The sequence below is a fragment of the Rhincodon typus genome, chromosome 36 (assembly GCF_021869965.1).
Source record: "Rhincodon typus isolate 14 chromosome 36, sRhiTyp1.1, whole genome shotgun sequence".
NCBI classification, from domain to species: domain Eukaryota; kingdom Metazoa; phylum Chordata; class Chondrichthyes; order Orectolobiformes; family Rhincodontidae; genus Rhincodon; species Rhincodon typus.
In genome coordinates this window covers 23536845-23552307 of record NC_063367.1, presented here as the reverse complement: position 1 = coordinate 23552307, position 15463 = coordinate 23536845, and the positions used below count along the sequence as shown (strand labels likewise).

At 41.1% G+C, this 15463-nt stretch overlaps 2 protein-coding genes across 8 annotated transcripts in view; both read left to right on the top strand.

Annotated features, from left to right (window-relative positions):
• The window catches only part of fam189a1 (family with sequence similarity 189 member A1), a 335517-nt gene that overhangs the window by 162167 nt on the left and 157887 nt on the right, over positions 1 to 15463 (top strand). The window lies entirely within an intron of this gene.
• The window catches only part of tjp1a (tight junction protein 1a), a 150247-nt gene that overhangs the window by 35596 nt on the left and 99188 nt on the right, over positions 1 to 15463 (top strand). Inside the window, exon 1 of one of the 7 annotated variants that reach the window (XM_048617230.1) lies at positions 15094 to 15126. The exons of the other annotated variants lie outside the window; for them this stretch is intronic. The gene's annotated coding sequence lies outside the window, so the exon portion shown is untranslated. Of the gene's footprint in view, positions 1 to 15093; positions 15127 to 15463 lie in introns of those variants that run through there. 7 annotated transcript variants of the gene reach the window in all.

Here is a 15463-nt window from a genome sequence, read left to right as displayed (position 1 = left end):
GACTCCAGATAATACTCTGGGAAATACTAGCTAGAGTATTGTCAAATGTTTTCCCGTGGTTTTCCAATCCACCATGCCCACCTTGCCCATCATACTTAGTTATTTTTCTTTGCTCAGATTTGTGACTGTAGTTTCAGAATGACCTCTTTGCTTTCAGACTTAATGTAAAATCCTATCATATTATGGTCACTGTTTCCAAAGGTTTACTTTACAGTAGGAATTATTAAATAGACCTTTCTCATTGCATAATACTGGATGTAAGGTAGGTGAATCCCTTGATTTTTATACATGCTGCTGCAGAAGCCCATCTTGTACGTACTCCAGGAATTAATTTCCACAACATTCTCTTGCATATTTGGATTACGCATTCTGACAGGAGGGATGTGCTGGAAATCCAGTCCCATGACTCTGCAAGCCTTACGAAAGGTGTAATAGTCTTATTTTATCAACAAAGTAGTTATGTTTCTCTTTATTGCTGTTATCTAGAATAAGACACTTTCTCCAAGTTTCTTAAACTCCAGTAATAACTTGTTTAAAGAATAAATTTGTTCTTAATAAAGAAGTGGCAAATAATTAGCAAAACAGTTTGTTAACTAAGATGCTATGCAGTCTTAAACTATATCTCCCTTTAATCCTAATGCATGCACATTCATAGAGGATAAGACAACACAGCTCTGCAGTGTATTAAGGGTTTTGAAAGGTAAGGGGGGAGTGAAGGGTTGTGGGGAAGCACCTTTGTGGATCAAGAATTCAAGTTAAAAGAATAGAATGAGTTGAGTTCTGACTGTTCCTTCAGTTTCCTTTGAGCAAGATCGACTTGCTACTTGTTGCAACATGATGGAACATTTTCAGAACAGATGGGAAACAGTGTAAGTTCTGAAATTTGAAACCTTTCAGTTTTGTTTTCAAACTACTTTTATATCATGTGTTTTAAAGCTGGGTTTGATTTTCTGATCAATTGACAAAAAGAGAAACAGAAACAAAGTGCTAGACAAACTCAGCAGATCTTGCAGCATTGATGACCAGTAAAAGAAAAGCTAACATTTTGAATCCAGTGACCGTTCTGATAAGTTAATTTTTTGTTTTTATCTCTACAGTGGAGTTTCTCTAGCACTTGCCTTTTGTTTCAGATTTCTGGCATCAGCGTTTCTTTGTTTTAATTTTATGATAAAGAACGATGTTTTCTGCCGGTTTTCAGGACAGAATTTGCTATTTTTCTTCTTGGAAGCCCTTTGTAAACTAACTAAAGCTAATGCCAGTGTTGGACTGGGTTGGACAAAGTCAGAAATCACACAACACCAGGTTATTGTCCACTGAGAGATGGTAAGAACTGCCGATGCTGGAGTCAGACATAAGTGTGGAACTGGAGGAACACAGCAGGCCAGGCAGCATCAGAGGAGCAGGAAAGCTGATGTTTTGGGTTGGGACCCTTCTTCAGAAATGGGGGAGGGGGAAGGGAGCTCTGAAATAAAGAGAGAGAATTGGGGTGGGGCTGGGGGACTTTGGGACTATATTCATTAGAGTTTAGAAGGATGGGGGGGGGGATCTAATTGAAACTTGCAGAATACTGAATGGCCTGGACAAAGTGGCTGTTGGGAAGATGCTTCCATTGTCAGGAGAGTCCAGGACCCGAGGGCACAGCCTTAGAGTAAAGGGAAGATCTTTTAGAACGGAGATAAGGAGAAACTACTTCAGCCAGAGAGTGATGAATCTATGGAATTCACTGCTACAGAAGGCTCTGGAGGCCAGGTCATTGAGTACATTTAGAACTGAGATAGACAGGTTCTTGATGATCAAGGGTTATGGGGAGAAAGCAGGAGAATGTGGTTGAGGAACTTGTGAGCTTTGATTGAATGGCGGAGCAGACTCGATGGGCCGAATGGCCTAATTTCTGCTTCTATGTCTTATGGTCTTATGGATATGGTTATAGTCCAACAGGTTTATTTGAAAACACAAGCTTTCAGGGTCTTACTGTTCAGGTGTTAGTGAGAGGTAGTATCAGATGCAGAATTGATAAGTAAAAGATCAAAAGTTAACATCATTGAGGACGTACTAAACAAACCTAAGATGCTGTTAAATCTTTAGTCAGTTAGAAGGTTTTAATTGATTGATTAATATGTATAGGTAAATCCCAGAATTCCTTTTGAAGTCATAGTCCTGAGAGAGCTAAAGGTTTTATCATGTCAGACCATGCATGTTAGATGTGAGACCTTGTTTAGAATCAGTTTGTGTTTTAGTTTGGAGTTCATCTGGTTTCTTTTCTAAAGAAGGAATTTATAAAATGCTGTATTGAATAATTGTGTGCTTTTTGAACAAAATAAAATGCACCTGCAAATACAAATTCACCCCATGGTGTGTGTGGTGTCTTGTGTATGTGCGTGTGCTGGGGTTCCCTGTTGTGCGACGTGAACCCAAGATCCCAATTGAGGTTGAGGTTGCAAAATCCGGCAGATGCTACAACAACGGATGAATGGACATTGCTATGAATGAACAATCGCCAGACAGGGATGATCTGTCCCAGTGCGGGACCACCTCAACAGCCAAGGACATTTGGCCTCGGATCTTTATGTAAATGTCCTCCATGGAGGACTTCGGGATACACAACAATGCCGAGTCACCGAACAGAGGCTGATAGCCAAGTTCTGTACGCATTCATTCTCTTGCCCACACGTGTGCACGCATACTCTCTCTCTCGCTCTTGCGCACGCGCATAGGTGCATCTGTGGGGCGAATTTGTTTGCAGATACATTTTATTTTACTTTGCTAGTAGCCCAAGCCAAACAAAGATACACATGGGTATTCCTAGAGGTATGGTTCTCAACCTGTAGTGCAATCAACAAACATATAGATTTGGGCCCTATATGCAAGCCCACACAGAACAAAACTGGAAATGACACTACTCACCGTAATGGGCTGCACAGTATAAATTCCAAGCAGAGTAGAACAGCATCGCTTCAACGGACGCCTCACCAATGATGTTACCTAGCATGGTGACAAAACGTCTGAATGAGAACAAGCCAGTTTGGTGAGCAAGTCAACCAACACACCCACAACCCAAGCTACAAATCTTTGCCAAAACTTTAAATACTGAATCCTTTATCAATGAACTTCACTGCTTCCCAAACTACTTCCCACAAGCTAGGCTTGTATATTGTTGCAACTATTCTAAGTACAGGGTGGAGTGCAGTTTTTACAACTCTGAGAGCTCCATGGTGCACACTGCTACCTTGGGGCCTGCAAGCCCAAAATTTCAGTGCACAACCGCACTTGGTCCTGACCCCACTTTACGAAGCCCTACTTTATGAAATATTAAGTTTCTGTTGAAGTACTACCAACTACACATCTGTCACTGGTGGTAAATATTGTGGGAGGAGATGGATATGATATGTTTAGGATTGCTTAAACGTATTACGCATATTACATGAAAGGGTTGTATGAGATTGTTGCTACATTTAGTTTCGTACGAATGCTGCTTCCTCCTTTGAAAGTTAAAGTGCAATACCACTGTTTCAGGATATGTCACTAATGGTGATCAAGGGTTTCTATTAGTTCAGAACTTTGATTTAGTTTTTCAAGAAACATGAATTCTTACAGTTCAGCTCAATTTAAGGATAGACATTTACCTTGAATGTTTTTCACTTTGGGGATCAAGAGTTGAACAAGTGTAATTTTTACTCAACGGTTATGCCCCTACACTTTATTACTAGGTGGCAATATAAAAACACTGACAGCTTCCTTCACATGCCATTCTGACTGCATCATTCTGTACAGTTGCTGACCAAATACCATAGTTCACACCCTTTTGGAGGCATGAGATTCCATTGAAAGCTGGTTGTTTATTCGTCAATGAGACAAAGTTGTGAAGTTTGGGCAACTAAATTGCATCTAATTCATCACCATTCCAAATTGGAACATTTCAATTCACAACACATGCATTACATCACCCATGTCTTAACCTTTGAGATTTCAAGTTTCTATGTCCTGATCAGAGGGTGGAGCTGAGCTGGACAACTGCTGAGTTGTAGTGAAACTGGTTGCACCATATTTGCTGCGCCCATGGAGTTCACTCCCAGTCACAAGATTGCTGGAATGCAGTAGGTTAGATAACAAATCTGCAGTCAAGTTTAATGTAATTGAAGTTAAGGTAAAAGTTACCTCCTGAAACCAAATGTCTGAAGCAGTCATGGTTTGTGCAAGGGGTGGTTAATCAAATTTAGGGTATACATGTCAAACAAAAGCAAAAAGTCCATTTCATTGTTAACTGGTTCCAGGTCCTTTCCATGTACTAGTTTTAATTGGAATTTTTGCTGAATACAAAAACAGGCAACTGCTTTTTCAGCTGGAATTTACTGAAATCATGTAGTGTTTTGAGGCTTGATACTTTTATGAAATGTGTATGACAGAACTTCCAACAAAGGAACATATTGCTCAAGTTCCATGTGATACTTTTTTAATGACCGTCAGTGTATATATAGATACTTCTGTGTAGTAGGAAAGGCTGCTTACATATTTCTTGTATAGAGTGGAAAATTCACATTGTGCAGTAGCCCCAGTTGTTGTTTTAAACATTTACAGAACATTCTCCAAGATTTGCTGCCATGATAAATTCTAAATGAGTAAAGAATGCCGGGCAGACTAAACTTGCTAGTTTACCTTTATTGGAATATAAATCATGGCTTTTATTGCACACACAAAAAAGTTTTAATTTTATTTTTTTTTACTTATTGTAAAATTGATTCAATAAATCATGTTATTGCTGAGCACGTGCTGCTTGAGAGCACTGATGACACCTTCCATCACTACTGATGACTGAGTATAGACTGTTGGGGCGGTAATTGGCCGGGTTGGATTTCTCCTGCATTTTGTGCACAGGATATACTTGGACAACTTTTCCACATTGCCAGGTAGATGGCAGTGTTGTAACTGCACTGTAACAGCTTGGCTAGGGGAAGTTCTAGAGCACGAGTCTTTGGTACTATTGCCTGAATGATGTCAGGGCCTGTAGCCTTTGCATTATCCAGGTGTCTCCAACCATTTCTTGATGTCATATGGAGTGAATCGAATTGGCTGAAGACTGGTATCTGTAATGCTGGGGACCACTGGAGGCCGCCGAGATGGATCATCCACTTGGCACTTCTGGCTGAAGATTGCTGCAAATGCTTTAGCCTTATCTTTTGCACTGATGTGCTTGGCTCTTCCATCATTGAGGATGGGGATATTTGTGGAGCCTCCTCCTCCAGTGAGTTGTTTAATTGTCCACCACCATTCACGACTGGATGTGGCAGGACTGCAGAGCTTAGATCTGATCTGTTGGTTGTGGGATCGCTTAGGTCTGTCACTTGCTGCTTTTGCTGTTTTGGCATGCAAGTAGCCCTGTTTGGTTGCTTTACCAGGTAAAGGCACCTCATCTTCAGTTATGCCTGGTGCTGCTCCTGGGCCTGCCTGCACTCTCCATTGAATCAGCGTAAATCCACTGGCTTGATGGTAATGGTTGAGTGGGGGATATGCCGGGCCATGAGGTTACAGATTGTGCTGGAGTACAGTTCTGCAGCTGTTGATAGCCCATGGATGCCCAGTCTTGAGCTGCTAGATCTGTGCAAAGTCTGTCCCATTTAGCATGGTGATAGTGCCACACAACCCAATGGAAGTTATTCTCCATGTGAAGGCGGGACTTCATCTCCATGAGGACTGTGCGATATCACTCTTACTGATACTGTCATGGGCAGATGCAACTGCAGCAGGCAGATTAGTAAGGATGAGCTCAAGTGTGCTTTTGCCTCTTGGTTCCCTCACCACCTGCCTCAGACCCAGTCCTTTTAGGACCCAACCAGCTCGATTGTAGTACTGCTGCTGAGCCAATCTTTGCGGTGTACATTTTGTGCTCTTTCCATCCTCAATGCTTCCTCCAAGTTCAACATGGAGGAATACTGATTCAACAGCTGAAGGATGAAGTTTCCTTGCTCATGTTTAACCTGAAGCCATGAGACTTCATGGGGCCCGGAGGCAATGTTGAGGACTCCCAGAGAGACTCCCAGAGCAACTCCCTCCTGACTGTATACCACTGTGCTGCCACCTCTGCTGCATCTGTCCTGCTAGTGGGACAGGACATATCCGAGGATGTTAGTGGTAGTGTCTGGGACATTGTCTATAAGGTATGATTCTTTGAGGCTGGTGCTTGACTGTATATAGAATTTCCTATATTCATTTGACTTCACGGTAATCATGTCATTTGATAACTATTGCTTCCTGCCAGCGGCAACTTAAAGATGCCTAGACTAAAAACTAACTTACATCCGCATCATGTGTCATCCATTGCAATCCTGGACTTTAAACAAAATCTCGCTCGGGGTATGTTGCCATTGACACCAATGCCGACATAATGGCGCTTTTATAACAAAAAAAGGGATAAAGACCTCATTTTCTTGTTTTTCCAGCTCATATGGTGTAGGTCTACCAGTGCCACTATGTGAGGAGTTGCAGATTTTGACCTAGCAATATTAAGGAGCAACATACTTTCAATCGGAGATGGTGTATAAGACTTGGATGGAACTTGTAGGTGGCATTGCTCCAATGTGCCTGTTAACCTTGAACTTCTAGATGGTAGAAGTCACTGGTTTGGAAGATGCTGTCAAGAAGGGGCACACTCTGATGAAACTGAGTTGACTGTGAGCATTACAGCAATATTTGATCTTCCACACTGAAGTACTCGTATCGTCAAGGGTTAAATGTTATCTTTAGGTAGAGTTACATTAAAGAGCAGGAAACACACTAAATTTAACAATCCTCTAGAATCCATACATAAAAATAAAATAACGAACTTCGGATGCTGTAAATCTGAAACAAAAAGCAAGACTGATGGTGAAATTCAGCAAGCCTGGCAGCATCTGTGTCAAGAAAACAGTTGGCCTCCCACAGATGCTGCCAAACCTGCTGAGTTTAGAGAGTCAGAGACATACAGCATGGAAACAGACTCTTCAGTTCAATTCACCCATGCCGACTAAGTTTCTCCAACCAAATTAGTCCCACTTGCCTGCTTTTAGCCCATGTATCTCTTAAACCTTTCCTTTTCATGTACCTGTCCAAATGTCTTTTCAATGTTTATTGTAACTGCATTTACCACTTCCTCTGGCAGATTGTTCCACATGCAAACCATGTTCTGAGAGAAAAATTTGCCCTTCACGTTCCTTTTGAAACCTTTTACTTTTCACTTTAAAAATGTCCTTTTAGTTTTGAACTCCCCCACTCTGGGGGGGAAAAGACCCTTGCTATTCATCTTATCTATCTGCCTATGATTTTATAAACCTCTATAACACAATCCTTCAACCTCCAACGCTGCAGTGAAGAGAGACTTGCTTATCGTTACAAACCTTGCCTCTCAACCTCCTGTGCACCAAGGAAGAAAGGTCCCAGCCTATCTAGCCACTTATTATAACTCACACCCTACAGTTCCAGCAACATCCTGGTAAATCTTTTCTGAACCCTGTCTAATTTAACAATATCCTTCCTATAGCAGGGCGACTAGAACTGTACACAGTTCTCCAGAAGGGGCCTCACCAATATCCTGTACAACCTCAACAACAACCCCAACAATTTCTGTTTTTGTTTTATAAGTCAGACATTCTATTCTGATCTACATTTTATTTTAGTTAAATCAAAAAACATGCAGCAGTCCAGCAAAAAGTTGTTTTGAACCAAAGATCTGTATGTGTAGGTTGAAGGGCTATGTAATGCAAAAATTCAAACTTTGCAACATCATTGCTCACAGGAAGGACACCATTTGTCACGTTGCTATAAACAGTAGACTTTTCACATGCAGGCACAGGAACTTAACAACCAGAGCATGGAAACATGAGCTGGTTATGAACGACCTTTACTTGTACAGAATTCACATTCCAATCCATATTGATCCATCAGTAATGGTGTGATATTCAGTCAGCTTTAAAAGACTTCTGTTTCTAAACAATTATTGATTATAAACTCAGCAAATGGTCCTGCTTAGATTTACTTGGTAGATTGGTCTTTAGTTTGCTGCAGCAAGGAAGGGTCAAAATTTTATAATCGCTAGGGAAGGCAGAGGAGGAGTTCACCAACGTTATAACAATAACTTGCTGAACATACTTAGCCAGAAAGTGGTCAAGCAGTAAGGCCCTGAACAGGTTGATTTGTTGGCAACTATTGTCTCAACATCTCAGCTCACAACAAAAATAATAAAAGCCTTCTATTAAAATCACAAATCTGAAATAAACTGTGTTCAAATCTGTTAAAGTATTGGTTTCATTCAATCATGGGTATAGAACAAAGAACAAAGAAAATTACGGTACAGGAACAGGCCCTTCACCCCTCCAAGCCTGCGCCGATCCAGATCCTCTATCTAAACCTGTCGCCTATTTTCCAAGGATATGTATCCCTCTGCTCCCTGCCCATTCATGTATCTGTCTAGATACATCTTGAGTGACGCTATCATGCCCCCCTCTACCACCTCCACTGGCAACGTGTTCCAGGCACCCAGGACCCTCTGAGTAAAGAACTTTCCACGCATATCTCCCTTAAACTTTTCCCCACTCACCTTGAAATCGTGACCTCTAGTAATGGAGTCCCCCACTCTTGGGCGGGGGGGAAGCTTCTTGCTATCCACCCTGTCTATACCTCTCATGATTTTGTAGACCTCAATCAGGACCCCCTCAACCTCCGTCTTTCTAATGTAAATAATCCTAATCTACTCAACCTCTGAAGAAATTTAAATGATACGACTTTTATTACACAAAAATTTGCATTTCTGAAAGGTCTTAGCCAAACACTTTTCTAGCACCTCGTATCCAAAAAGGAAAATATCAACATGGTATTTTTCAAATTACTATTGATGTCCAGTTTGGGTTCTGCCAGGGCCACTCAGCTCCTGACCTCATTACAGCCTTGGTTCAAAAATGGACAAAAGAGCTGAATTCCAGAGGTGAGGTGAGAGTGATTGCCATTGACTGCATTCGACAGAGTGTGGCATCAAGGAGCCCTAGCAAAACTGGAATCAGTGGATATTGGGGGTGGTAAACTCTCTGGGGTTTGCAATCATACCCAACACATAGGAAGATGGTTGTGGTTGTTGGAGGCCAATCATCTCTGCAGGAGTTTCTCAAAGTAGTATTCTCGGCCCAACCATCTTCAGCTGCTTTATCAATGACCTTCCCTCCATAAGGTCAGAAGTGGAGCGAATAAAGTTCAGCACAATTTGCTTTTCCTCAGATACTGAAGCAGTCTGTGTTCAAATACAACAAGATCTGAACAACATCCAAGCTCGGGGTGACAAGTGGCAAGTGACATTTGCACCACACAAATGCCAGGCTATGACCATTACCAATAAGAAACAATGTAAGGTGTTACCATCACTGAATCTCGCACTGTCAACATGCTGGGCGTTATCATTGACCAGAAACTCAACTGGATTCACCACCTAAACACAGGTGCCTACAAGAGCAGGTCAGAAGCTAAGAATATTGCAGTGACTAACTCACCTCCTTACTCCCAAAGCCTGTCCACCATCTACAAGGCACAGGTCAGCAGTATGATGGAATACTCCCCATTTACCTAGATGAGTGCAGCTCTAACAACGCTCAAGAAGCTTGTCACCATCCAGGACAAAGCAGCCTGCTTGATGGGCAACCACAACCACAAGCATTCACTCCCTTCACCACTGATGCTCAGTGGCAGCAGTGTGTACCAGGTACAAGATGCACTGCAGAAATCCAAAGATCCTCAGACAGCACCTTCCAAACCCACGACCACTTCCATCAAGAAGGACAAAGGCAGCAGATACACGGGAACACCAACACCTGCAAGTTCCCCTCCAAGCCACTCACCATCCTGACTTGGAGATATATCGCCATTCCTTCGCTGTTGCTGGGTCAAAATGCTGGAATTCCCTCCCTAATGGTATTGTGGATCCACCCACAGCAGGTGGACTGCAGCAGTTCAAGAAGGCAGTTCACTACCACCTTCTCAATGGCAACAAGGGATAGGCAAGAAATGCTGGCCTGCCAGCAATGTCCACATCCCACAAATGAATTAAAAAAAAATGCTGGTGGAAATCTGACTTAGACAGCACATTGGATATATTGAGTTAAATTTAAACTTATCTTGTATGAAGTACTTCATTGTACCAATCCTTTGGGACTGTTGGAATGTTATCTGAAGAATGTGCCTGTTAAGCCCTGTATACCAGATTGATATCTTTGAATTTGTTTAATTGGCATTTACTCTTGATTAAAATAATACTGTCTTTCGGTGATACCTGCAGTCATTTATTACCCTCAGAGAATTGCATAAGACTGAGAAACTATACTGTTTTGGGAAAGAGTGGACTTGAAAAGTGTATTCATATTTTCTCAGCTTATCTTTTCTTTTAACAATTGGACTTGTACTTGGTGTATGTCTGGGTAATTGTGGCTAAAGCCTTATTTTTGCTGGTCTTGTCATTATCTCTCAAAGGAGTACTTGCCTTAAACAATAACTTGTATTTATGTACAGCCATTTATTGAATAAATGTTCCAGTGTTTCACAGAATCGAACAATGATGTGACAGTGATAGAAGAATTGAAGAGGTAATCATAATAGCAGTCTTGCATATTGAATTTTTACAAAAAAGCACAGTAGAAGTGATTTGAGGGAAGAAGTTCCAGAATGTCAAACAAATACTTAAACATTACGCATTTTCTACTTGTGTAAGTGCAAGGAATGGCTTATTAAACAATAAAATGTTATTCAGTAAAGGAACTTGACTGTTGCTATTTGTACAGCATTTAATGCCCTGCCCTAGTGTCTCTTGAGAGCATAGTGGCCAGCTGCCCTATTGAACGCCACAGTCCATGTGTCATAGGTTAACGCATAATGCCGCTCGGGAGGGAATTCAGGGACTTGGACCCAGTGACAGTGAAGGAATGACCATCTGTTTCCAAGTCAGGAAGATGAGTGGCTTGGTGATGTGATAGACTAGATGAGGCACTGAGATAGTGATGCTGAAGCCATAGTTTGAGTTGAAGTTGAATTCAAGATTTTTATTTGCACCATCTAATGAAATGAAATGTCTGAGCACTTAATACCAGTAGCGTAAAACAAAGTATAACATCAAGCCAGCTCAACAGCAGTTAGGTCAGATGACCAAGGCCTCTGTCAAAGAAGCTAGTTTCAAGGAGTATTTGAAAGGAGGAAAATAAGGTTGAGGGGACTAGGTAGGAGATTCCAGAGGTTGTAATCAAGGCAGCTGAAGAGACAGTGGTGGGGCATTAAATTTTGGGATGCGTAGAAGGCCAGAATTATAAGGGTGCAGATATTGCAGGGCACTGTGGCCTGGGGAAACTATCAAGATGGGATGGATGAAGGCCATTAGGGTATTTACAAAACAAGGCTAAAAATTTTAGAATCAAGATGTTGGACGAAGAGTCGCTGGAAATCATTGAGTATGGTGGAGGGTAGTAAGGGAATGTGATGCACTGCAAGTTAAAATGCAGATAATTAAGTTTTTGATGACTTTAACTTTATAGATGCTGAAATGTAGGAGAATAGCTAGGACTGCATTGGAATAGTTGAGAAAGGAGATCGGAGGAGTAAGTGGAACAAATAAGTGTTTCAGGATATTGTACCCAAAAAATCTCTGGAAAAGGCTACCCTAATGGCAACCATATTGCCATTGTTACAAAAATTTCATTGTTCTGAACTCCAGAGAATATAATTTTAACTGATTCAACTTCTCTTTATCTGTCAGTCCTGCCATCCTAGGAATCAGTCTGGTAAAAATCCTGGAATTCCCTCCCGAATGGCATTGTGGTTCAACCCACAGCAGGTGGACTGCAGTGGTTCAAGAAGACAGTTCATCGCCACCTTCTCAAGGGCAATTTGGGATGGGCAATAAATACTGGCCAGCCAGAATGTCCATGGCCCACAAAATAATTAAAAAAAAAAACTTTTGCACTTTTTTAATCGCAAGAATATCCTTCTCTCATGAGATCAGAACTGCACACAATATTCCAGATGTGGTCTCATCAAGGCCCTGTATAATTGCAACATGACAACCCTGCTGCTGTGCTCAAATCCTATCAGCATGAAGGCCAACATACTATTCTTCTTCTTCACCACCTGCTGCACCTGCATGTTTACCTTCATTGACTTGTGTACAAGGACACTCGGGTCTCATTCCCATCTCTCCATTCAGATAATCCTCCTTCCTGTTTGTGCTGTGAAAGTAGCTAGCTTCATGCTTATCTCACTATACTGCATCTGTCATCTGTCCTCTCAGCATGTGCAAATCTCACTGAAGAAGTTCTGCCTCATCCTGTCAGCTCACTCTCCTTCCCAGCTTTGTCATCTGCAAATTTGGAAATATTATAAATCATCAATGTATATTGTGAATAGCTGGGTTCTTATTCATGATCCCTGTAGTATTGAGCTGGTTACTGCCTTCCATTTTGAAAATGACCTGTTGATTCCTACTCACTCTTTCTTACCAGTTTTCCTGTCCATCTCAATACATTACCCCAGTCCCATGCATTACAAGTTTACACACCTGTGGAGCTTTATCAAAAGCCTTTTGAAAATTGAAATAAACCACATTCGTTCATTTCTGTTTAGTGACAATACAGTGGTTTTAAGAGGTAGACTTTGTCCTTTTTTGAAGAAAGGTCAAGAAAGAGGTGATGAGCAGTCTACTCTGAGCCAATAAACAGCTTGTGAAGTCTTGGTGTTTTTTATCTTGAAAAGTTGCAACAGTAGAAGCAGCCAGAATGAATGGGGTCAAGCTCCCACACAACCAGGATTTTTAGCTTGTCTTTCACTCGCACGTACTGGGGTCTTGAAGCTGGCTATGGAATCTAATCTTCCTCTCTGTTACAGCTAAAAATTAGGATTCTCTTCCTGCTGCTAGAATTGTATGCGAGGTAGTCTATTTTACTGACTTTGCCTTTGCTGAGGGTGTGGTTATGAAATTTTACTATATTGGAACAGTTTATGTGTAGTTTATTATTTTAAGTATTTTGATAGTTACAGTTAAGCCAATTCTTTTATTTTGTCTGTATTTTAACTGTAGTGTATGGATAAAGGGTGTTTTCCTTCAATTCTAATTGTTTAACCAATTGAAATGCATCCAGAACGCAATGCCTTTAAAATAAGAAAAATTTAGAGTCTAGGCTACATCCCTGACATGTTTTGAGGGTGTTTGGTCTGGTCCATAACATTTTCTTCAACTTCCTTCTGCTCACTATTCCAGTGTCAGAAATCACATGACACCAGGTTATAGTCCAACATGTTTATTTGAAAACACAAGCTTTCAGAGTCTTACTCTTTCTTCAAGTGTCAGTAAGAGAGGTAGTATCAGACGCAGAATTTATAAGTAAAAGATCAAAGGTTCACACCCATGGGGGGGTGGGGAGTGGGTGTGTGTGTGTGAGAGTAAGAGACGTAAGGAGAGAGTGTGGTACGGTTACCTGTAGTGCGACATGAACCCAAGATCCCGGTTGATGCTGTCATCATGGGAACTTGGCTATCAGCCTGTGCTCGGCGGCTCTGCACTGTTGTGTATCCCGAAGTCCACCTCGGAGAATGTTTACCCGAAGATCCAAGGCCAAATACCCTTGGCCGCTGTAGTGTTTCCCCCACTGGGAGGGAACATCCCTGTCTTTCGATTGTTGCACAGTGTCCATTCATCCATTGTCTTAGCATCATGCATGGTTTCGCCATGTACCATCCTTGCATGCGTGTGCACACTTGTATGCAGGCACTCTGTCTCGCTCATGCAGGCACTTGCACTCTCTCGTTAATCTGTGGGGTGAATTTGTATTTGCAAAAATGTTTTGTTTTGTTCAAAAAACACAATTTATAGGCCGTCAGTCAATGTGGCGTTTTATAAATACCTTAGAAATAAAACTAGTCTGACTCCAAACTAATGCACAAACGGATTCCAAACAAGGTGACACACCGAAAATGCATTGTCTGACCTAAAATGTCACGTTTTAACACTGATAAAACCTTTAGTTCTCTCAGGACCGTGATGTGAAAGGAATTCTGGGATTTACATATACTTATTAATCAATTAAAACCTTCTAACTGACTAAAGAATTAACGGCATGTTAGGTTTGTTTAGTACATCCTCATCAGTGGTGTGAACCTTTTGATCTTTTAATTATAAATTCTGTATCTGATACTACTTCTCTCACTAACACTTGAAGAAAGAGTAAGACTCTGAAAGCTTGTGTTCTTGAATAGACCTGTTGGACTATAACCTGGTGTCATGTGATGTATGGTCTTGTCCACCCCAGTGCAACACCAGCACCTTCACATCATCACCATCCCAGTAAAAGCTTACTTGCTGTCTTTCTTGTCCTTGCTATAAACCAGGGAGTTGGTTGAGGGCTGGCATTCAAGTACATCCGGAGAGGGAAATGGGATGTAGAACTGTGTGTTTGTGTGTATATCTGGAGAAGGAAGTAGGAAATGGGAGTTAAGTTAAATGTTAAGTGAAAAGATTTTTGGGCTAGTTAGGTTCAAGGCAGCCAATGGATTTTTAACATAAAAGGTGCAAGTCATGTATCCCATTCTTATTGAATGCTTCCTTGTTGGAAAACTATTTTCATTTCATGTGTTCTTTGTTTAGCATGCGATTCCTTTAAGAAACAATAAGGAGTGCTTAGAGTTGTAGCTGTACTACAATTGAGAGCCACACCCTTGATTCTGCTGTGGAACATTGGCTTGCCATTGTGTCACTAGAATTTCTTCGTAAAAGGAAATGAGTGTGCACCTAAAACTCGAGATTAACTACTTTGCTGTTAAAATCTATTGTGGAACATGTTAGACTTTACAAAACTAAATCTATTGCGAAGGAAAGATTGCCATTTATTGCAGTTAGCATATAGTCTGTGCATTTGCTGTTATTCCTTCCACAGAATTTTAACTTTACAGGTTTTGAGCAGTGAACTTGATTTATTCTTCACATTTAACATATTTGGGGTAATAAGTTCAATGAATTAATTCTTTTTCAGAATTTACTATAAGGGGAGTAGCCACATCTGGTGGTGAGAATGCAGTGAAACAAGCTGAATATCTCAATGAAAGCAACAGTAGGGTGGCATTGAACTCTAAGTATTGAAGGTGCGTACATGTGCAATGTAGGTACCTCTCTTCGAAACAGCAATCAATAGATTATAGTGATTAATATGAAGGGTCAGTAAAATAGTGATAGTATGTTTTGTGCATTTGTTTGTTAAAGTGACAGTGTCAGGATGAGTATCGCTGAATAAGACAGTATTTGTTGCCCATCTTTGTTGAATATGATTAAGTTAGTGCTTAGATTAGACAGTTTAGAGAAGAACTGATTTTTGTTTTTCCCTGAAGGATGTTCGTTTCTAGTTGCGGTTCTATGGCCATCTGGCCATTTGATATGGGAGTTCGCATGTTCTCCCCATGTCTACGTGGGTTTCCTCTGGGT